This window comes from Talpa europaea (genome assembly GCF_964194135.1).
Source record: "Talpa europaea genome assembly, chromosome: 15".
NCBI lineage: Eukaryota > Metazoa > Chordata > Mammalia > Eulipotyphla > Talpidae > Talpa > Talpa europaea.
Window position 1 is genome coordinate 55,372,364 of NC_140083.1, and position 25,060 is coordinate 55,397,423.

Consider the following 25,060-nt stretch of genomic DNA (forward strand, 5'->3'; position numbering starts at 1 on the left):
GCTGTATGCATTAGGACACTGTGTTGCTGGTACTGTCCGGCATCTTGGGTGAACTTCTCTGCTCCCCTTTGGCTCCTATGGGAGCCATCTGTCAGTTTAAAGCAGTCTTTCCTGAAGAATGTTCCCTGTTCTAAAATGCCAATGCGGGGACACGCCCTCCTGCGTGCCTGATCTGCCCTGGCGGTGGGATTCCGCTCCCTCTCTGGGCTCGGACTGCAGGCCAGAAGAGGCCTTGCGTGGGCGAACTTCCCAGCTCACCTCTGGCTCCTCAGGGAGCCTTCTGCTGGTTTCAGGCAGTCTTTACTGAAGAAATGTCCCTGTTCAAAACTGGAGATGCCAGACACACTCCCCGCGTGCCTGGTCTGCCCCAGCCGTGGGTTCCCGCTACCCCTCTGGGCTTGGACTGCAGGCCAGAAGGGGCCTGGTATGGGCGAACTTCCCAGCACACCTCTGGCTCCTCAGGGAGCCTTCTGCTGATTTCAGGCAGTCTTTACTGAAGAAATGTCCATGTTCTAAAATGGCGATGAGGGACGTGCTCCCTGCATGTCCGGTCTCGGGCACACTCTTCTGCGCGCCCAGTCTACCCTGCCTTTGGGTGCCTGCTCCCACTCTGGGCTCGGACTGCTGGTCATTAGGGGCCTGGCGTGGGCGAACTTCCCAGCTCACCACTGGCTCCTCCGGGAGCCTTCTGTCGGTTTCAAGCAGCCTTTACTGAAGAAAGGTCCCTGTTCTATGGGATATTGGTGGGGTTTTTTTCTGGTTGCTAGGTGGCGCTAGAGATCTCTCCTAGTGTCCTTGGGGAGCTGTTTTTTTCACCCTGTGGGACTGGGAACAGAGTGGCAGTGGTGGGGAAAGCCTCAACGACTTTGGGGTGCTGTGTCTGCCTTGTGCCCCACTGTCATAGGGAACCCATGCCCCGAATTTCGTGCCCTGGGTCTCAGTTCCAAAGCCCTCAGGTCCAGGACGCGGGCTGTAGCCCAGTTCAGTGTCCGCAGAAATGGCGCCTTTTGCACCCCACTCCTGTATCTGGGCGCCTGGTTTCTGATTACTCAGTGAGGGACTTTCACCTCAGTGAGGGCCCCCGCGCATCTCCCCGCAAGCCTAGGTCGCAGGTGTGGGGACCTGGGCAGGATCCGCGTTTGTTTTTCAAGTGCGCTGCTTTTCTGCACAAGCTTACTGGTTGGCCTGGGGCTGTTTGTAGGTCTCTGGGAGTCTTTGTTTTTCTCTAATGGCGCCTGGAGCCATTCGCTCACCTCCGCAGCGAATCCTGCAGGGTTCTCCACAGCTCCAGTTCACGGGGGTGTGGTGGCTGAAATAGTTCCTTTCCACTCACAGTCCTGCTTGATGCGTAGTTTGTTCTTGTTGGTTGTTTTAGTTTTTTTTTTGTTTTTTTCCTCCTTTCTGTTGGTTGGAGAGTGCTGACTTTGTGGGTGGGGGAGGGTGGCACGGTTCTGAGCTTTCCTCCCTTCTAGTCCTCTTTTATGGCAACTTTCTTCTTCGGGTAGTTTGCTGAACTCGTCCGTTTATCTTCCATGTCCCAGTTCTCACTGGGACCTGCCGCTTTTCCTCCCTATTAAATTTTTTTTAGTGGGAGACCTTACTTGCAGCATTTCCTCACCGCCATGTTGATCTGCCCCCAACAACATATATCGATTCATCTATTTTTGTACAAAAGCGGGGGTACAGGCCAGAGGCACAGGAGGGTGAGAGGATTCACCAGAGACAGAGCAGGGAGCAGAACAGGCAGATGGACCAAAGACACTGCTGAGGGGAGCAGCAGGCGAGGCAGGAGAGGTCTGGTGCGCCATGTGGGAATCTCCTTGGCTAGCTGGGAATCGAACCTGCACTGCAGAGGCTACGGACAGCTTCACAGAGCAGTACTCAACCCACTGTGCCAACGGGGAGGCCCTCTACTCTCCTTCTTGATTGATAATTTTGCTTACATTTTATTTCTAGCTTAGAAATCCCTTCCTTTTAGCATTTTAAAGTTATTCTTCTAGTGTTTCCTAAATTTCATTGTTACTTTTGAGATGTCATTTTGATTCCTGAATTTCTATTTCACCCTGTATCCCAAACTGATCTCTTTACTCTTTCCCTGTGCACCACCCCCAACATACACACACACCTATCACACCATATTTTCAGATTTTACGTTGATTCTCCTTATTGTTGGCTCACTTTCTTTCACTATGCTGGCACTCAGTGCACCTTTTCAGTTGTCAACCTCACATCCTCCCATTTTGGGAAGTTGAGTTATTATTTCTTTAACTCCACACTGTAGTGATCAAAGGTGTCAGCACTTACTTGCCCTGTTATCACATGGCACCTTTGATTCTGCTCTTTTTAAATTCACTTTCTTCAGTTAGCTTCCCAGTCAATACTCTATTTTGATTAACCTGCATTTTCAAAAGCCATTACTTCTAATATGTTTACCTGGCTTCTCATCTCCTAATCCTATACTCATTGAGGAGTATCCCACAATTTTCCATCTCCATTGCTTTATTCCCTGCTGGATTTCTTCCAGTCTTGCAACTTTAAATATAGTCTATACTCAAATGACTCCTAAATTTGTACAACATCTACTACCTTTTCCTATATCTCTGGACTCACAATCCACCTTCCAGCTTGGCTAATCTACCTGGATATCTGATGTGAATATCAAAGGCAAAATAATCTGTATATAGATAGAACTTCTCTTTCCCATCCCACCAAAATCTGTACTCTGCTATTTTTCCCATCAAAAAAAAATGTAAGTGGGGTCTCCCTTGTAGTGCAAGGGGTTAAGCATAGCATTGTGAAGCTATCCGCAGCCTCTGCAGCACCAGTTTGATCCCTGTCCGGCCAGGGAGTTACCCACATGGTGCAGCAGACCTCTCCTGTCTCACCTGCTGCTCCCTCAGCAGTGTACTTCAGTCAGTCTGCATGTTCTGCTCCCCACTCTGTCTCTGGTGAGTCCTCTCACCCCCGCCCCGCACCTCTGGCCGGTACCCCAGTTCTTGTATGCATAAATAAATAAAAAATCTTCAAAAAAAAATGTAAGCTCATTTTTTCAGTTGCTCAGTTCAAAAACCATGGAGACCTCCTTGGCTTACCTCTTTCTCTCACACCTCACTACCAAGTTGTGACCAATCTGTTTTCAAATATTGTAACTATTTCTCACCTCCTCCACTGCCGCTATCTGAGTCCATCTTGTTTCTGAATAATTGCTGAAGTCTCTCAACAAAACTCTGTGCTTCCTCCCCTACCACTTGTACTTGCCTCTCCTTGCTCTGTCATTCATATGTCCTCAGCTATAAATCTCTATAAAGCTCTATTGGGTCCCACATGGCATACAGACCTCTCCTGCATGCCCGCTGCTCCCCTCAGCAGTGTACTTCCTCAGTCTACCTGTTCTGTTCCCCGCTCTGGCTCTGGTGAATTCTCTCACCCTCCCGCGCTTCTGACTGTACCCAGTGCTTGTATGGATAAATAAATAAATCTTTAAAAAAAGGGTTTACAAAGCTCTATTATGACTTTCACATCCTGTGTTAACTTTGTACTATCTCATTGTTTGCACTGCCATTGCCTTTCTTTAGGCTATAGCAGTCCCTTGCCAGAGGTCAAAATGTGTTTCAAGATCGTCCTTCAAGCCACAATTCCCCCCTACTGTATGGATTTGTCTTCTAAAATCCAAAGTGAAGATTGTGCACTGGCTCCCCATTACTCTCTAAGTGACATCTTGGCTCACCATCCCCGACCCAATCTGCCATTGGCCTCCAGCTCCAGCATCACTCCTGAGTCCCTTCAGACCCCCACGCACACCAGCATCCTGCACACAGGCAGTACTAGGTGGCCCATCACCTCACTGTCCCTACCAAGACTTAGCTCTCCAAAGGCAGGAACTCTGTCTTTTTCATGTTTTCATTCCCAGTGCCTAGCAGAGGATTTAGCACAGTGAGTCTTCAGAAGCTGGGTTAATATGTGCCATTCTGGTGAAATGTTCTAAATTTTAAATTAAATCACCATATGTAAATAAATAGACCAAAAATTTTCACAAAATAACTAAAAAATAAGGATAAGAGAAAAAATCAAGTGCTAGAGTCTGCAGGGAATTTCCACTAACTGCAGTGAGGAGGGTGTTGAGTTGAGAGTCACAATCCTAAACTAAGCCTGCTGAACTAGAATAGCACAGAAATCTGGGGAGAAGATGGGAAAGGCTATGACTCAACCCTATTCTATCCCCTGGCAAAGAAATAAAATCCCAAAGCCAAATGAACTCTGCTAGCTTGAGAGGGTCCTGCCCTTCTTTCTCTTCTTCTGTTCTTCTCCTTTGTCCACTGAGAACCACATCTCCGAGTATTACCCCATCTGGGTAAGGAGTAAAGGGAGGGGTAGCAATGCCTTGAAAGCTTGCACTTGAAAGAAGTGCAAAAGCTTCAGGAAAAACATTTGGAGGGAAGATGAGAGGAAGAGCCTAAGAATATTAGAGCTGGAGATGCAATTTGTATCTGTCTCTGATTGAAGAAGAACTGAATACAAACTGAAGCTTGCCTTTGAGTCCCTACCTGCCTGGCCAGCAGAGTAGAAAATCCTCCCTCCGCCCAGCAGAAACATTAAATGCTTGCTAGATTCCGGAAACATGCTCAGGGCTCAGCACATCAGCATCCTCGCTAGGTCTTGATCCAAAGGAAATGTACAAATACCTGCACAACTGGTAGCTGTAAGTGAAAGGAGACCACACTTGCAAACTCTAGCCAGCTACTGTGCAGAATCAGGTTTTCTGGTCGTGTGCACATGTGGGCATGTGTATGTGTATGTGTCTATGTGTTTATTATTTAAGGAAAATAATTTTTAAAAGTGTGATCTAGATCTCCCCAAACCTTCTACAACACAAGAAGTGACTTAGAGAGTCAGAGAAAAAACACAAATCGATATTCTTTTCCAGAGGGAACAGAAGAAAAGTGTTCAAAATCTTAGCTCTGTGTATTTAGTAAGAATTGACCCTCTTGTACAAGGAGTGTTAGGAAAACAGTGAATGAGTGCAATCTGGAAAAGAATGGGAGATGGCTGAGAGCAGACAGAGTCGCAAAGAAAGTAATGTGCTTTCTTTGGATGAGCAGAGAGCACAGTTAGAGCACAGAAAGTATGGTCTGTGATATTTCAACACAGGGAAGACTGTACAGGGAAAAGTAAAACCCAGATGTACCTGATAGGAAGTGACATGGAGGAAAAGGAAAGAAGCTCTAACCTCTGAATTACAGGCTTCCTGAAGAAGAATCATGAAAGGAGAAGTAAGTACAGTCATTTTATCAATGTAAAAACTAACAACAGTACAAAACACAACAAAGCAAAACCAGACAATTATAAATCAGAGACATCCTCCAGGGGAGGAGGAGGGAGAGGGATCAGAGGAAGGAGGGAGGAGCACAGGACTGAGGTGATGGTGCACGGGTGCCTTGGGGAAGGAAATTCTATGGGGACTACACCTGAGGGGGTGGGGAAGCAAATACTGTTTAAAAATGAACACTGATGTAAAAAATTAAAAAATACATAGTCATTAAATCAGTAAGGAAAAAAAAAAAAAACCTTGAATGAATCCCTGAAACAGGACTTTGTACACAGATAAGTGTACTTATCACATTCCTGATAAAATGGATGGAAAAGACCCACATTCAAACATACTCTTGACAAGATTTTTATGTTTCAAGGAGAAAGGGAAAATTTCTACAAGCTCTTCCAGTCAGAAAGATGTGGCTTAGCTACAGAGCAGTAAGAATCAAGGCAGCTTTAGACTTCTCCAGGGCGTCATATGTTGGGAGGATGTTACAGTAGGTCCCGAGATTTGAGGAACAGAATGATTTATCCAGTCAGGTTGTCATACCTATATCATACATGGGATACAAAATACATTTCTCAAATACCTCTCTTGAGGTATAAAATGGTAATAGTAGAAGTCAAAAGCAGTTTAAAACACAGAGATTGAAACAGTGATATATTGGGATTGTTTAAAAACCAGCTGTGTAGTTGGGGAAGAGCACCTGATTGGTGGAGTTAGAGACTTCCATGGTCTGTGTACTCAGCACCACCAGGGCTGACATTGGGCTGCCAGAGGTCTGGCCATGTGGAGTTGAGAGAAAGGTGTGCAGTTGACAATCATGTGATTCCAGGGACTGACTTCAGCTCAACCAATTTGTTCACAATTTGAGGGAATTTTTTTAAAAACATTTCATCTCAGACCATCTGCCAGAGTTGATCGTATAATTAGTTTATTGGTTTCTTAGTATTATCCAAACAAATTACCACAGTCTGGATGGCTTAACCCAATAGAATTCATTCTCTTACCGCTTTGGAGGTGAGCAGTCCAAAAGCAAAGCAGCAACGAGGTCACACTCTCTTGTTCAAGGAAATCCTCCTTCCTTACCTCTGCCTAGCTCTGGTGATTGCCCATGAGGCTTGGCTCATAGACTTGTACCTTTGTTGTGGTGGTGGCATTCCTCCCGTGTGTCTGTTTTCTCTTCTGATAAGGACACTAGTTATAGCATCAAGGACCATCCTCATCTGCTCAGTCTTAATTTTAGCTTAAATTTTATTACAGAGGCCCTATTTCCATTTGAGGATGTGGAATGAGGTTCTAGATGGGCGAGAAATTGGAACCAACACTTTCAACTCAGTATAGGCTTGACACATAAAATGTAACGAACAAGCCACACACATAAATAGCTCTAATGTAAACACTTACTTGTTTCAGGGTGGAATACTTGCTGCTGGGAGAAATGACACAAGAATGATTTTTACATTTGACTCTAAAAGTTTGAAATTTGTTCTTATCAAAAACATAAACAAAATTTAAAAGCCAACAGTACTCTGGAAAAAATTCCATAGGGTATAAAAAGAAAATGGGTAAACCTCTTTCCTATATAAATACAGTATATGAATATAAACAGTATTACAGTCTCAGGAGATAATTGGTTAAGAGGTAGAAAAATGACAAAGGAATAAATATAGAGGACTGTTAAGTATTAATCATATTAGTAATTAGATACATTTACATTAAAACAGCATCTAGCTATCTATTTTTGACAAAGTAGCAAAAATAAAGAGAAAAGGGAATGATACTGCATATTCTCATGGGAGAATAATAGAAGAATAAATTAGTGTAAACTTTCTTCTATAATAATGAAAGAATTGACATGATTTAAGACCCTTAAAAATGTTCCTACTTTTTGAATTAGTAATAACTCTTCTAAAAGTCACTCCAAAAGTAGTAATCTTGAAATGTATGAAGCATCAAAAAATAGCAAAAAAGGCATCCTAGAATTAAGTATTAGTGTGAACAGGTCGAGATATTCTAATGCTAAGGTTTTATTGCAGAGAATGTAATCTAGATAGTTTAAGCATAAAGGGATCTATATAAGTGATTTTGAGAGTTACTGGGAGGTTACACAACACAGAGAGCTGTGAAGGTCACTGGGACGCAGGGACAGGAAACCACCTACCACAGTGGGAAGCTGCCCCTTCAGCTGCTACATCCATACACACGTGTATGGCTTCAGTCAGAATCTAACTTCAAAAGTAGATCTACCCACACTCCTGTGTTTATTGCAGCACTTTTTATAATAGCTAAGATATGCAAACAACCCAAATGCCCCAAACAGATTAGTGGTTCAAGATGATGTGGTATATATACACATTAGAATACTACTCAGCGATCAAAAAAGATAAACTCATAATATTTGCAGCAACATGGATGGAGCTGGAAGGCATTATGCTAAGCAAAATAAGTCAGAAGGAAAAAATTTATACTGGATTGTTTCATTTATGGGGAAATATAGGGAAATCGAGCAAAGGATCAGGAAAAAGACAAAACTATAGTTTGCAGGCAAATCATAGATCTTACATACAGCAGGAGAGAGAGAGGGAGGGGGATTAAAGCAGGAGAGGGAAAAGCACAGGGGACTATGGTGTGGTTCACATGTGTTGTGGTAGTGGGAGATTTATAGGGACTAGGCCTGAGGGCAGAAATCAAACAATGTGCAAAAATGAACAAGGATGTAAGAAAATAAATCAAAATTTTAAAAAATGGACCTAGCCTCCCTCTTCTAACAGTTCAGAATTCAAGATTACATGCACACGAACCTGTTTCACAGCTGAGACCCTCACTCTACAGGCATCTGGGAGATGTAACTGTTGAGTCCCCAGGGTCTGTGGAGGAAGCACAGGGGGCCGGGATGAATACTGTATGAGCCAATCCATCTATTTGCCATACCCAACACCTCCAAATTGGAAGAAATACATTCTTTGGCTTCAGCTTACTTCGGAAATACATTTGATTTAGAATGCTTTATAAAAAGTATGAAAAAACATATAAGATGTTTGGTCCTAGTTATGTAAAAAATGTTATAGGGGATAAGATGAGCCCAGAGAAATATGCAAATGCATTAAACATCTACATGAGGCTATAGCAGATTTTCGTAAGCAAACTACATGTTATGTATGCATCATTTAGCATATTTATATGTTTATAAAGGTCAGTGTACTACTTTCCTTTTCCACAGTAATAGTAAATTAATTTTGTAATCCTTATTCCCCATCAACAGAAACAAACCAATGTATGTTAAACAAATGCAGGGAGTAATGAAATGAATGAAATGAATGAAATGCAGGAAGTAATGAAATGAATGAACAGAAAATAAGAATCCATTGTAGTTTGTTATACTGTGTTAGGGTTCCAAGAAATCTGAAAAAGACTTGTTTATTTCCCTTTAAAGTTGTTTCCACACAGCCATGAGTTGTGGCTGCTGATGGAATAATACACTCCACTCAGTGGAGACACTGAGAAGTTTAGATGTGTGAGTTTCTCTCTTAGGTAACATATACATGTTACGTATTATATTTATGTTGTATATAATATATTCATGTTTTATATATATTATATATATTTAATGTTAAAGTATGTAGTTAGGGCTCCCCAGTCAACAGAACCAGTGCCATCTATGGAATTGGCAGTGGAGACTGAGAAGTCCTACCCTCTGCTGCCTACAAGATGGAGACCCAGGAAGGCTGGCAGGGTACTCGCAGCCTGGGTCTGAAGGATGGAGAACCAGGAAAACCAGTGGAATAGTTCCAGTCCAAATCCAAAGACCTGATGGTGAAAACAGGAGGGGACTGGTTTTTCGGCTGAAGTAGCCACCCAGAGAGTGTGGTTCTCCCTCCCTCTGACTTTTTGTTCTCTTCATGCCCTCTGCAGATTGGGTAATACCCACTCACATTGGCAAGAGCTTTTTGATGTGCTCAAGTCTACCAGCTCCAATTCGAATTTCATCTGGAAATACCCTCATGGACACACCCAGAAATAATAGTTAACCAAATATAGACCATCCCATGACCCAGTTTATTTTTTTTAATTTTATTTATTTATTTTTTATAATAAATTTTATTTTTATATTCTCCATACAATTGCAACCCCCTTATTTTGACCCCAATCCCTCCCCTCCCACCCCCCACCCCCCATAGAGTGTCTCTGGTTCATAGTTTTTTGTTGATTTTGATTTTCACTTTCTTATAGTTATTCATTTTCCTGGTCCCTTATTTAAGTTTTCTAGATTCCTGCTATGAGTGAGACCATCCGGTATTTTTCTTTTCCTTTCTGGCTTATTTCGCTGAGCATGATCCCTTCCAGCGCCATCCATGTTGCTGCAAATTGGATGTGTTTATCTTTTTTGAATGCTGAGTAATATTCCCTGGTAAATATGTACCACATCTTCTTGATCCAGTCATCTGTTTTTGGGCATTAGGGTTGTTTCCAAATCTTAGCTATTGTAAACAGTGCTGCTATAAACATAGGAGTGCAGGTGCTCTTTGGAATTGATGTTTCTGTGTCCTTTGGGTAAATTATTGATGAAATTCATATGAAATTACCAAAAACCCCAAATAGCCAAAGCTCTCCTGAAAAAAAAAAGGAGGGAATGGAGACATCACACTCCCAGACTTCAAACTATACTACAAAGCCATAATCATCAAAACTGCATGGTATTGGAACAAGAACAGACATACAGACCAATGGAATTGAATAGAAAATCCAGAAATAAACCCACAGATTTATGGTCAATTAATCTTTGACAAAGGAGCAAAGAGAATGCATTGGAGCAAAGAAAGTTTGTTCAATAAATGGTGCTGGGAGAACTGGGTCGATACATGCAAAAGAATGAAGCTTGACCACTACCTCACACCATACACAAAAATCAACTCAAAATGGATTAAAGAACTAGACGTAAGACCTGAAACCATAAAATACATAGAAGGAAATGTAGACGAAACACTATGTGATATTCACATCAAAGACATCTTTATAGACACATCACCCAAAGCAGTGATAGTGAAGGCAAAGATAAACAGCTGGGACTACATCAAATTTAAGAGCTTCTGCACAGCAAAAGAGACAATAACAAAAACAAAGAGAAACCCCACCGACTGGGAGAACATTTTTGCACACAACACTAATGATAAAGGACTGATCACAAAAATCTGCAAAGAGCTGATGAGACTCAACAACAACAAAGAAAATAATCCAGTCAAAAAATGGGCAGAAGAGCTAAAAAGAAACTTCTCTGAAGAGGAAATGCAAATGGCCAACAGGCATATGAAAAAATGTTCAACATCACTTGTCATCAGGGAAATGCAAATCAAAACTACCATGAGATACCATCTTACACCAGTGAGAATGGCACATATTAAAAAAACTAGCAACAACAAATGTTGGCGAGGGTGTGGAGAAAAAGGAACTCTCCTGCACTGCTGGTGGGAGTGCAAACTGGTCCAACAACCATGGAGAGCTGTGTGGAGATTTCTGGATCTACTAAACATAGAGCTCCCATATGATCCATGACCCAGTTTAAATGACATAAACTTAACTGTCACAGCTATATAGAAACTGATTTAATTTTAGTGTAAACCTATTTTATTTGTTAATCATAAATAAATGAGTATAATTATTTGTAAAGAAAAATAAAACTCAGGCAGATGTTAATTGGTGATCTTTCCAAGTTAGCTAGCAGTATTACTCTTCTTTCACACAGACTACTTTTAGTTGAGAGTCTGTAGGTATTTTAAATGGTTTTTAGTGTTTGTCAGCTATGACAAAGACCATGAGTTCTTCAGTGTCTTTTTTTCCCTTAACTTCCTTAACTATTAGAGATTTTCTTATTGGGAATGTAGGGTTTTCTAATGTAAATCAGTTTCCTAAAATATAATTATCCTCGTTCTACAAAACATTCCTTTCCTCTGAATCCCCCTCATTAGGCCGTTTTGCTTTCGAAAATCTGTCTGGACCAGTTTCCCACTTAACATCTGACCTAGCACAAGACTTTCTCAGAGATTCTGGGGAACTATTCAGTGGCCCCACATCATTACAAGAAACCACTCCAGGGTAATCCTAGAAGATGTAGACAAACATGTTAGACAAACATGTAGGTGTAGACAAACATGTAGACAAACATGTTGACCCCATAGCAAATATAATTTGATGAACTTTTTTTCAGTTTCATCCTTCATATATATTGTGATTATTGGATATTTATTAAGAAGATTCCAATTTATATGCTGCTCTGTTTTGCTTTTGTTTCCATTTTTGAACAATGTGGTATTAACCACATTTGAGAGAGAGAGAATAATACTGCTGAGTGCATGTAACATTCAAATTTATTCCTCAAAATACTTTTTTAACATGGGCAGACAGTGACTGAGGAGAGATAGAAATGGAAAAAATTGCTACTTACCCTGCATCTAATATAGGTGGAAATAGAGAAAATGGTTTACTTTAAAAAGCTGATGTAACCACACATATGTTGAATCACAACATGAAATGAAAATAGATGTTCTGTTTTCAACAACTGTAATATAATTAACTCCTAGACCCTGTTTTTACCTAGCTGCAGAATCAACTGTTTCACAGGCTCCTGAGGTTTGTTTGGGGCTGTTTGCAGTTCATGATTTGAAAGAACTGGAGGTGAGATGAAATGAGTGTATAATTAGCCCTTGAAGTTGAAAAGAAAAAAGCGAAACACACCTTCTCACCTCCGCTGCTTTGTTACATTCTCCACTTTGCTACTTGCCTCCCTTTCTTTGTTCAGTGTGGCAGATAAATAATGGGATCCATGATAGGGAGGGAAGAGATGATTTTCACTTCTTTTCTTTCTTTGTATCTCAAACTGTATAGAATACTAACTTTTGATGGCCTGGTTTTCTCTTTTCATCTATTTTTGACAATATTTTATATTCACCTCCTCTTCCTTGTGAGACTGTTTGCTGCTCTCTCTCATTTTTTCCTTTCCTCCAGCCCTCTCCTTACTCCTCCTTAGGGCAGCAGTAGTGTGGATGACTAGGGTGTGTGTGTTTGTGTGTGAAAGGACCGTGTGCCTCTCCAAGAAGATGTGCAGTCTTGCTAGAGCCCATGGTGGGAGGTTAGTGTAAGAGGCCAGCAGAGTCCCCAGGAACAGGCTTGACGACATCACTGATTCTTCAAAGTCTGCATCTGAAAGTTTGGGATCCTGATATTTCCACAAATCCTTAAAGTACCTGTAAAGAAGAAGGTTGGAAAAGACAGCCTTGGGTTACTGGAACAATGAGGCAGGGCACAAATCTGAATTGTGGTGACCCGTTTTGGTGCGGTTAGAAGCAGATGTACCAGCCTTACTTCACAGGTCTTTGAGGATCCAAAGGGAGGGGAGAGGAGAAGACTCCTGAGAGCACAAAGCCAAGATCTGAAGAGGTCTTGAACTTTAAGTAGATGGAATATTTACCCCAAAGACTTGTATTTCAAAAAACAATGATTTTTTTTTAATTTATTTATTTATAGAAGCAATGGGTACAGTCGGAAGTGCAGAGGGTGAGGAATTCACAGAGCCAGAGCGGGGAACAGAACAGGCAGAGTGACGAAATACACTGCTGAGGGGAGCAGCGGGCAGCAGGAGAGGTCTGCGCACCATGTGGAACCCTTGCCAGTGGCCTGGGATCGAACCGGTGTTGTAGAGGCTGCGGGCAGCTTAGCAACCCAGTGCTCAACCGCTGCGCCACCAGGGAGGCCCAATGAATTATTTTTAATTGACAAACTTAAGACTTTCTCCTGCCCTTACTAAGAATGAGAACAAGATAAAGGCAAGTGTAGGAGGAAAAACTCAAATACATACAAAACTCACATACATAGAACTCATGTAAAATCACATGTGCATTGTATGTATGTGTGTGTGTGTGTGTGTGTGTGTGTGTGTGTAAGAGAGAAAAATGGAATCAGTCTGTTAACTCTCTCACTAGAGAGCTTACCTCTCTGAGTCAACATATATTTATTGAACATTTACAATATGCCAAATGTGCTTCTTATTTCCCAATTTCTCTGCAGTTATATAATTACTCTGTTTTGCTTTTGTACAGAGGAAAAATATAATTAAATGTTATTTAAAAGTAATGCCTTCAATTCATCGTTTGATTTGGCATTTGAACAGCACATGTCCCCACCACATGAGTGGGAACCAGGCCTTGTGTTAACTCTTCTGTTCCTGTGTGTACTTTTGAAATTGTCAATTCCAAGATTTTCAGGAATAATTTTGTAGAACTTCTATAGAGCTTAATTCCTATGCAAACTTTTTCACTCACAATTCAAGAGCTACTGTGCTGTGATTATATACAAGCTAGCTCTCAGTTTGGATCTTCAGAAATAGACAGATTTGCTGCATAGTATGAGATCTTAGTACTCAAATGATCAAATCCAAACTGGATTAGAAAGGTTCGTATGAAAGGCAAGTCTGGTCGTGAATCTGATTTTGAGATTTGCCTCACGGCACAGGTATTCACCACACAAAGATGACAGGTGTTCTTCCGATGGGTCATGGATACCGTGATGCATCCCATGGTAGCAGAAGTCACGTTTGCAAGTACAGGTGGCACATGCATGTGAGATAGTTCCATCTGCTTTCCCACAACTGTAAAGCACATTCTTTAGCGACTTCTGGTATCTGTAGATGATTAGATTTTTAGAAAAGTACATCAGGGAGTCTTCTCAAATTGGTTACATCGTTGATTTGCAATAACCAGCATTTAACCTGCGAAATTTCCCAACCAAAGGCAGGGTGGATGGAATATTAAGTCCCAGTCTTTTTTTTAAATGTATATATTTAGTCAGTGGGTAGCACAGTAGTGTTAAGTGTCATTGCTGTCAACTCAGTTTTGGCTCTCTAGTGCAATTGACCACACAACCCCCACCCCTGCAACGCAGGTTCTAAGGGGAGAAAAGATCTATTAGCCTTTCCCAGATTTTCAACTTGAGTTGAATTTATTTCAAAAAAGAAAAATTAAAGTTACTTTCTAACTTTTCAATTGAGAAAGAATCAAAGGGAGACTAACTGTAGAACTATAATAATAAAACATTGTGCAATTTCTATTTATAACAGATTTTATTGGCAAAATTTTTTAATTAAATAATAATTGAGTAATAGAATATACCACTGATTAAATAAATGTAATACCTAGAATTAATGTGCAGTATATCAACATTGTTCCTGTAGATGCAGAGTTCCATTAATTGCTTTCAGTTATATGTTGGAGGGCATGGATAAGTTTTTTGTAATAAAGTAAGGATGATTGATTTTATAATATTTTGGAGAGAGTGTCGCTGAAAGCTCTCAGTGTGGCATTGGTGCAGTGTGCCTGAGCTTCGTACCATTGCTTGCTTCACCTCAGGAAAAAAATGGAAGACCTGTCTGATGCTGCCACTTTTGTGACTAGACTTAAAAACACTCTTATCCAGTACCATAGCATTGAAGGTGATAAATGGCGAGTTGCTAAGAAAACAGAAGATGTCACAATTTGGAGAAAACCTTCAGAAGAATTTAATGGATACCTCTTTAAAGCCCAAGGTATCATAGATGATGTTGTAAATAGTGTCATAAACCATATACGCCAGGGCCCTCTCGCATGGATTGGGACAGCTTAATGACTTCCTTGGATATTTTAGAGCAATTTGAAGAGAATTGTTGTGTGATGCATTATACTACTGCTGGTCAGCTTTGGAATATAATTTCTCCAAGAGAGTTTGTTGATTTCTCCTACACTGTGGGCTATAAAGAGGGACTTTTATCCCGTGGAATAAGTCTTGACTGGAGTGAAAACAGACAGGAATTTGTGTGTCGCTTTAACCATCCCTGTGGCTGGTTTTGTGTCCCACTTAAAGACAATCCAAGCCAGAGTCTTTTTTTTTTTAAGATTTATTTATTTACTTATACAAGAACTGGGGTACTGGCCAGATGCGCGGGAGGGTGAGAGGATTCACCAGAGACAGCGGGGAACAGAACAGACAGATGGACCGAAATACACTGCTGAGGGGAGCAGCGGGTGAGACAGGAGAGGTCTGCTGCGCTATGTGGGACCCTTGCCAGCTGGCTGGGATCGAACTGTTACTGCAGAGGCTGCGCAGCACTCAACCGCCTGCACCACCAGGGGAGGCCCCAAACCAGAGTCTTTTGACAGACTATATTCAGACAGATCTACATGGGATGGTTCCTCAGTCTCCAGTGGATACAGCCATGGCAAGCACTTTAATCAGCTTCTATGATGATTTACGAAAAACCTTACAAAAGGCTTAATACATTCAAACTTTTATTTCTCCTGGTCCCCTGAAGCAACTACTTTTTGGAGCTGCATTAGCTGTAAAAAAAAATCATCCCTTCCTCTCTTCTCATAGCCTCTAGAAAAATTTGGGATGTTTTTGATTTATTTTATCCTAAAATAAGTAGCTATATAAGAGAGGGCATTTTAATTTTGCAAACATTTATTTGCACATTGCTTTGTATGGCAGTGTGTCCAGGAATGGAGAGTATGACAGAAATCACAGGAGTAGCTATAGTTCTGTAACACAAACACTTACGAACTTGAATAGTGCCCCGGTATGAGTATTTTGACTGCTGGGAAATCAGAGAAAATACCGCTTCATTCTTTGGGGTTGAAGTAATCTACTTAGCTTTATAAACATTTTGTAAATATTTTAATTTTCTTGGAGGGTGTTAGTGCTCTACTTGTGGTATGCTCTATGAGTTTGCCAATATCTTAAACTGAGAAAGAAACCTACTCTATATTTTATAAAAATAAATTTCATTGTTAAGTATTGAAAAGACCAGGAATAAGAAAAGAATAGATATTATAGTAATTTCAGGTACAATTCAAATGCAACTCAGATTTGATACCTAGAAAGCATTATTTTGTGAATGTATTTTTAAAATATATTTGTATCTTTTGTGAATTTAATTTGAGAGTCTTAAGAGCATTTATGCATGAATAAGACTGTATGGAAAATGGCCAAATATGTGCTGGAGTCACCACATTGATTATGAAGTAGTCTGGGTTGTGTAAAAGGAGCGGTTGTATCACCGCTAGAAAATAATCACTTCAGAAAATCACATTCAATGAATGTTCTGTGCATGTGTCAGTTTTAAAGATATCGCTCAACTTGCAAAATATCGCTAACTACTTCATAAATGTTCACAATTGTTATATAATTTCAGTCTGGAAGTATAAAAATGCATTTGTAGATGTATCCAAATGCCTAACTAGAGTGAGTCTTTTCTTAACTAGTGTGGACTCTAATAAGTCCTCTGATTCTGTGGCTGCCTTAAATGAACATTCCTAAATGATTTTATCATTCCGAATAATTCTCTTAACTTTTGAACTAACCACCTGGTTTACCTCTAAAATGAGAACTTGAGGCAACAGTATGTTTATGCAAATTTTTGTAGGGATTTATGTTGGTGTACATACATACATCTTGAAATTTGTTTCAATGTTCTGTGTGAGTTCATTATGTGTTATCTATATTACTGCTTTTCCACTGATTTTTTTTTTTGGTTAATATGGGTTAAAGTGATATTTATGTGTTGCATTGTGATCAAGTGCATGAAAATAATTTATTTCAAGAACTGACAATGTACAAATGATATTATATTCTTAACTTACTAATAGCCTTTTCTGAATTGACTAACTTTTGAGTTGCTGGATTTTTCTGCCACTTTTTTTTCTTTTGCAATAGGGAAAGAAAACTTGGTAGTTTAGCTTTCAGTTTCCCATCGAAATTGTTAAATGTTGATTTTGACTTCATATATATTTTTTAATTGATCTTATTAGTGTGGTATAGGAGTTCTCTTAGATTCCAGTATTTGTTTAGGATGGTGAAATACCAGCAGATGCCCAAATAGAAGGTAATCAGATTGAGTAAAGAATTTGTGACAAAGTTTTGCATTATATATAAGGGCTGTTGTTGCCTGAGCTGAGTGGCCCTAAAGGCAAATAAATTGTCTAACTTAAAAAAAAAAATTTTGGAGAGATCTCATTCTCTTATAAAACTGCTTAGATTTACCTTTTTTCCTTTTTTGATTACAGAAAAGGTAGTTCTTTGTTATTTTCTTTCTACTCTATCTAACACAAAAGCTAAACAAAATTCACCATTTTCACTGATCTCTGCACTTACACTTTCCTTGTTACATTTAAGTGTGGACGGTATCAATCGTATTTATTTATTTATTTATTTATTTATTTATTTATTTATTTATTTATTTTAAAAGATTTATTTATTAATTTATACAAGCACTGGGTACAGTCAGAAGCTTGGGAGGGTGAGAGAATTCACCAGAGGAAGAGCAGGGAGCAGAACAGGCAAAGTGACGAAGTACACTGCTGAGGGGAGCAGAGGGCGGCAGGAGAGGTCTGCGCACCATGTGGGACCCTCGCCAGTGGCCAGGGGATCAAACCGGTGCTGCAGAGGCTGCGGGCAGCTTCGCAACCCAGCCCTCAACCGCTGCACCATGGGGGAGGCCCAGTATCAATCGTATTTGTTTCACAAAATAATGAAAATTGATAAATGAGCATACAGTTGCACCTCAATATTCAAACAGTGACTATGTAAACATAGGCCAGCCATATCCTGCCTAGGAAGTAGCTTTTCTGTTAGTTTATAGCTTACTTCCTTGGAGATAATGTTTATTTCTCTAGTATTCTTTTCTTTTTTAAAATATTTATTTATTTACTTATTTATACAAGCACTGGGTACAGTCAGAAGCGCGGGAGGGTGAGAGAATTCACCAGAGACAGAGCGGGGAGCAGAGCAGGCAGAAGGACCGAAGTACACTGCTGAGGGGAGCAGCCGGCGGCAGGAGAGGTCTGCGCGCCATGTGGGACCCTCCTCCGGTGGCCGGGGAGCAGCCGGGGATCGAACCGGCGCCACAGAGGCCGCGGGCAGCTTCGCAACCCAGCGCTCAACCGCTGCGCCACCGGGGAGGCGCTCTTATCACTTATTCTTATAGAAGAGAATAAAAATAATGATGCTGGTGGTGGTGGTGGTGGGGGATATGGGGAGGATGGTGATGATGCTTTTATTGACATTTTCTTCAGATGAGAAAACTGAGGCCTGAAGACATGAAACAACTTGCTTAAGGTTGCAGTTGGAGGAAAAGGCAGAACATGTAATCTTCTCAACGTATATTCGCTATAACTGGAAGCCACAAGCCACACTTGAGAACATCATTTTTATTAGAAATTTTGTTAAATAAAAATAAGGCAAAGTCTGGGGTCTTAAGACCTCTGTTGGCTTAGGGTTAAATCTCAGTGCTATCACTGGTACAGCCTGAGTTAAATCCCCCGGCCAGGGAGCTGACCCACATATGGCACAGCAGACCTCTCCTGTCTCACCCGCTGCCCCCCTCAGCAGTGTATTTCAGTAGATCCGCCTGTTCTGCTCCCCACTCTGGCTCTGGTGAATCCTCTCACTCCACCCCCACACCTCTGGCCCAGCAGAACACCCTAGTTCTGCAACACACACACACACACACACACACAAAAGTATATATATGGCAAAGTCAATGGGCTTCTGAAATGCAGTCTGCTTTTTTAAAATACACAATTACTGCTTTGTGCCAACACTGTCACCATTTTTTATTCAAATGGTGATATTCCATAGATTAGAATATACTTCACTTAACTTTATCCCTCACAATAATTGACTATCTGTTTAAAAGTTTAGTATGGTTTCAATTCCATAGTAAATTTAGAGAAATAAGTATGATTGCTATTCTGAGAACTGCAAAAGGGAGAAACCATAAGAAAAGTCAGAAAAACAACAAGCACAATTTCTTTTGTCCTGGAAAAACTATGAGACTTTTTAAAATGATTCCTGAGATTGGAAATGATTATATGATTCCTGGAGGGTTTGATGTTTGTCAGAAATTAACATATTTTGTTTACAAGAGAATGAACTAGTGTCTAATGAGAGATTGTATTTAAGAGTGCTATTCAGATCCTAATTATGCATTTTCTGGTTTAAGTCAGGGGAATAGTTTGCATAAAAACCAGTGAAAGAAAATGTTGCTTGACAAAAGTGAAGGCAATCAAAAGTATGTCTTATATTTTCTTAATGTTCCTGAAGAAAACACTTTGTGTTTTTTTTTTTCCTATAGCATATTTTGGAGTGAATTAATTGCATTTTGTGACAAAGATGCAAAAATGCTGAAGAGATTCATTTGTTCCTTTATGCATTTATTCATCCAATAGGCTGCCAGCACCTTGTCAGGCATGGCACCAGGCTAAGGGAGCACAGAAATCAAGGATGTTACCCTTTTATAAAGGAATTCAGATATGGAGCAATAAATATTAAAGAGACAGTCACTTTTTTTTTAAAAGATTTATTTATTTTTATACAAGATCTGGGGCACAGACCAGATGTGTGGGAGGGTGAGAGGATTCACCAGAGACAGAGTGGGGAACAGAACAGGCAGACTGACAGAAATACACTGCTGAGGGGAGCAGCGGGCAAGACAGGAGAGGTCTGCCCCGCCATGTGGGTATCTCTGTGGCCAGCGGGGATTGAACCAGCCCTGCAGAGGCCGTGGACAGCTTTACAGCGCTGCACTCAACCGCCTGCACCACCAGGGAGGGAGGCCCGAGACAATCACCTTTTAATGTGATAAGTACCTTGATAAAAATAAAGTTCTAAAGGGGCCTCCTAGTCTCACCTGCTGCTCCCCTCAGCAGTGTGTTTCGGTCAGTCTGCCTGTTTCGGTCAGTCTGCTTCATACAGTAAAGTCTCACATACAATTTGAGGTACGTGGGGAAAGGGAAGGCTGAGGTCCATAGTGTCATATATGGACCCAAACTTTTCCATTCGGTGGTTCCACCATCCCACTAAAGCCATAGCTTACTGGCTGGGATCTTCTTTTTTCTGTGTTAGCTCTGTCTGCAACACAGAATTTTAAAAATGCATTTGGTAAGCACATGCCAATATTCCACTGTTTTTTTTACCTGTGCAATAATCATTTTGTGTGGCTGAACCTGTAAGTAATAGGTAGAGAAAAATGGGTAAGTAGACACAAGAGATGTTATAATAGGGGAACTTAGTAACCAACTGGATATAGAAGTTGTGAGAAAAAGAAGAATGTATGTTTACGGTGGGTTGAGTCACTGGTGGGTGGTTGTACCATTTGTTCTGATAAGGAATGTGGTTGTTGCCATACATTTTGGAGGAAAGATGTTGAGTGTGAGACACTTCCCACACTTTTCCACACGACTTGCTCCCTCATTTTCTTCAGACCACTGCTAAAATGCCACTCTAAATAAAATAACACCTCATCCTCTGTTGTGTTATTACTCTATTTTCCTTGTGGCCACTTCCCACATTTGTTCATTTTTTAGTTTTTGGTTGTCTCTTCATTCAAATGAAAGCCTGATAAGGACAGACACTTCATCTATATTGTTTGTTACTATAGCTCATAGTGCCCAGCACAGTGCCTGGCACTTACAGGTGCTCCATAAATAATTGCTGAATGTGTAAATGAACTCTGATGTCTGATATAAAATTAGTATTTTCTACCCACTTCCTCTTTAGGTCCGACTGTTAATGTGCAGACGAGGGGCACCTTGGAACCCCCAAAACTTGCCTGCTCTAAATGGGTTCTGCCATCTTCCCTCCTTCACATGTTTCTCTGAGTCTTCTCTAGCTTCCTCTCACAGCCCAAATCTGCCTTCATTAAGTGGGATGGGGAACATTCAAGTCCCTTTTTATGCAGATTCCTCTCTGTAACCCTAACGTAGAGTAATGAAAAAGAAGGAAATTTCCCAGGGGGTATGGATGACTTTATGTAAGAAGAAATCAGCTGTGGATAGGTGGAAGAAGATTGGGAAGTAGCTAGAGAAAACTTTGAGGAAACTTTTGCATGCTGTTGTTATCAGTTGGGGAGACTTCTCCTGTGCAGGAAAAGGACAATGGAAAGGAATGGCTGAAGATAAAGGCAATACAGAGGATAGCGTGGTCCAGGACTATGAGATATAGAAGGGGTGGAAAACAGGTCAGAGGTGAAGGAATTCATACAGGCAGGAGCAATACCACCACTTCCCCCAAGGGAAAAGCTACACAGTATCATTCAGAGTGCTGAGTCAAACTCACAGGAAAGGAGCTGAAATCTAGAGTTTCCTACATTCCTGCTCTGAAACCTCATTCACTTAACTGCCTGGGCCTCAATAGCAGAAAAGGGATAATGCCCTCTTCCTAGAATCTCTACCAGTCTGAAATAAGATGAAATGTAGTAAGCAAGGATCTTTTCATAGAATTTGTTGGTATTTCTGTAATTTGATTATGTCTTCTGATTTTTATCCAGCTAGTGACATAACACCTTTTCCTGTTGTTACATATCATGATGAAAGGAGCCACAGAAGTCCAAGCCAGCAACCCAATCCCCAATCTGAAATCAGCCTCACAACTAGAAAAAACACATATTTAACAACTGGCCCAGGAGATACACTAATTTACAGAATGGACCCTGCCTTGTATGTCTCCCCATTGCTTCCCCAGTTCAGCAAAGTCAGCCTGGCTCCTCTCATTCACCAAAGTCCACTTCTCCTTTCTCCCCAACTTCCCCTGTGTTAGATTCTCATCATTTCCCCCATGGGCTAATGCTTGCTAATTAGTCTCCAGGTTTTCCTTATTGGTAAGATCTCAACCTTGGGTGGCAGTGGGTCATTCTCTTATTCTGCCATGTGCACCAGGATAGCTTCATCACCAGCTACTCCCAAGGCTCTAAAGCTCTAACACATGAAATTGTTTGCACTTCCCCTCTCATCTCCATGCCTTTGCCCACGGCTGCTGTCTTTCAGACAAGAATGCGCTTCCTCCTCAATTCTGTTTGAAACTCCCACTTTGCAAATATTTTAAAAGTTTGCATTCTTAGGGCATATTTGAGTGTGGACTATGTATGAATGAAATAGCTGAGTATGAAGCATTGTTGCAAAATGGTAAAAATGTTTTCCTCTGGAAGACACACCCATAGGATGACAAAGTATAGAGGAGAAAAATATTGTAAATCAACAAAAAATTAACATTCATGGCACAAGGAAAGGAAGCAACAGCTGGATAAACAAACAGCTGTGCAAAGAGACAGGAAAATGATAATGAGCTACCCTGAAAATGGCAAATGGTCCAGGGTAGTAGGAAAACACATAAATAATATGAGGAAATGAGTTAACCTACTGGAAAATTGCTGAAACATTTGTACAGAAAATAAATAAAGAGTGCATTCAAATAAAAACTATTAAAGAAAAAAAATCAACAAAATATTCTGTGTAAAGGAAGTGACCTTTTAAAACGCAGTATGTTTCAGTTAAATTAGCTTGGACATTTGTGACCTTTTGGTAAATGTTTTTTACTGCACATTATAATGATGTTAAAAACATTATAATGATGTTAAACATTATATAAACATTAGACATTATAATGATGTTAAAAACTTAAAAAGAATACAATTATTACCATAATCCTAATTCATTGTTGTATTCCAAAAAGTAAACTTGAAACTCACAGTTGTAATTTGCATGTGGGTGGTTACCAAAGCGCCTGGAAATATTTAACAACACAAGTGACACATATTAACCTTCTAAAGAATGAAAACATTCCAGATAATGCTGAAGTTTCTCTCCACTTCCACTGCCCCCCCCACATAGCTATTATTTTCAACTTAATAATATCCTCCGACATTTTCCCATTCATTATACACATCCCTGTGTACATCCTTAATCTTTTTATTACTATTGTTTTATAATTGGTTTTGATATTTGGTAAGTTAAGTCCTTTATCTTGTTACTCTTTCATCTAAAATTGCCTTGAGTATGTATCCTGATTTACCTTCCATGTACATTTTCGTCATCTTATCAAATTTTATTTTAAATTAACATGGAAATTTTGATTGTGATTGCATCAAACCTATAAATTAATCTAGGGAGAAGCCTTTCAGTGTCATTACTGAAATTTACTTATTTTTAATTTATTTCAAGGTTTTGGGGAGCTTTGCTGCTCTTACAAGTGAAATCTTCATTATACCTTTCTAATATATGTTTGCTGTTATGTGGGGAAGTTCTGGATTCTTTTTGAGACTTTTTTTTTAGTGCAGTTTTGGGTTCACAGTAAAATGGAAAGTACAGAATTTTCCCACATAGCCCCTACCCCCAAACATGCATAGCCGCCCCTATTATCAGTTTCCTCCACCAACGTGGTATAGTTATTATAATTAATGAGCCACATTGATACATCATTATCACTCGAAGTCCATAGTTTACCTAAGGGTCACTCTTAGTGTTGTGTGTTCTGTGAGTGTGGACAAATGTGTAATGACAGATATTTATCATTAGAGTATTGTACAGTTCTTTCACTTACCAAAAATCACCTATTTATCCATCTCCCAACCCCTGGCAACTTCTGTGTAAAGTTTTTTGACTAATATATTTTTTTGGTTGTGTTGTTCATTTGATAAAATAAACTGCTGTATTTCTATGATTAAACATTATTTGATTTTTTTTTACCGAAACAGTATGTGCACATAGTTTTAAAAATCAAATAGCCTGACAGCATTTAAAATGTAAAGCAGCAATCTCCTAATGTTCTCGTAAGTAGTGTTCCAGAACTTTCAGTTTCCCTAACTGATTTTTGTTATTGCACTTCAAAGCAGCATGCTTAGTTACAATGTAAAAATTTATCTCTTGATTTCTTATAGAAAAATGAAAATTAATCTCTTTTAAAGGGCTAGCACTCCCTCCCCATCCAGGTACATCTAAGCATTCCTGACCTCTCAATTCAGATAAGCATTCAGACCTCTCAATTGCAATCAAACCAGTAATCAACATCTGCATTAGTATGGTTCACATCTGAGACCAAAGGTCTGCTACAAGTAATTAATATCCTGTTCAATTTTTAATTACTTCCTTAGAGCAAATACAAGTTTTCCTTGCAACCATCACTAATTCATCTCTTGTTAGAGCTGCAAGTCTTTCATTACTGCCAGAGTGTGAGTCCATCAGGGCCATTATTTTGATGCTGTGGAGACGTTTGGGATATTTTTCTCTCACTAGTACATGACTGATGACTTGCTATATCAACTGTGTGGCTGTTTTCATGGAAATTTCCTTTATCAGAATCTGTTGCTGTATTTTTTAATTGCCAATAGCTCTTTCTTATTACCTAAAAGTTCCTTTCATTTTTATAGCACCCTGGTCTTACTTCATGGATGCAATAACTTAAGATTTTTGAGAAAATGAGTAAGAGAGTTTTCAGTTTTCTTCTGCCTCTAGAATGACTTTGGTTTCTTCTGATTTGTGGTTATTCTATTTCGATTTTGATAAGAGATTTGGAGCTTTCCACCTTTCTCTTCTCATCTTGCTCTCTGTTCTTGTTGGAGGCTGGGAGCTCTGTGCAGAGACTAGAGCTGTTGACATGAGGACTTACTCTTAATTGGGAAAGTGGCAAGGTGGCTTTCTCTACAGTAACTCCGAAATGCCATTGTCTATAGGTACTTTCTTCTTGGGCCAGTTACTCTCAGTGCTCTTATTTGGGCACTAGAAGCCTGACTGCCAATAGTGTATAGATGGAAAAACTTCCAAAGCTTGGTCAGCAACCTGAGCACATAGCCTCAGTTCCTGCTAGAGACTGACACCCACTCCTGTCCACACCAGTGATAATTAACCTGCAGGATTTTTTCACCTGGCCTAGATGTCACTGCTGCCTATAATCTGA

General features: G+C 40.2%; 1 protein-coding gene and 1 pseudogene across 2 annotated transcripts in view; both read left to right on the plus strand.

Annotated features, from left to right (window-relative positions):
* ST8SIA1 (ST8 alpha-N-acetyl-neuraminide alpha-2,8-sialyltransferase 1) overlaps positions 1 to 25,060 on the plus strand; it is a gene marked incomplete at both ends in the record, with an annotated part of 139,993 nt that overhangs the window by 110,547 nt on the left and 4,386 nt on the right. The gene's annotated exons all lie outside the window — the stretch shown is intronic.
* Positions 14,681 to 15,611, plus strand: LOC311184813 (stAR-related lipid transfer protein 4-like; annotated as a pseudogene). The gene is made up of 2 exons: positions 14,681 to 15,202; positions 15,466 to 15,611. The product of its transcript is annotated as an stAR-related lipid transfer protein 4-like (transcript).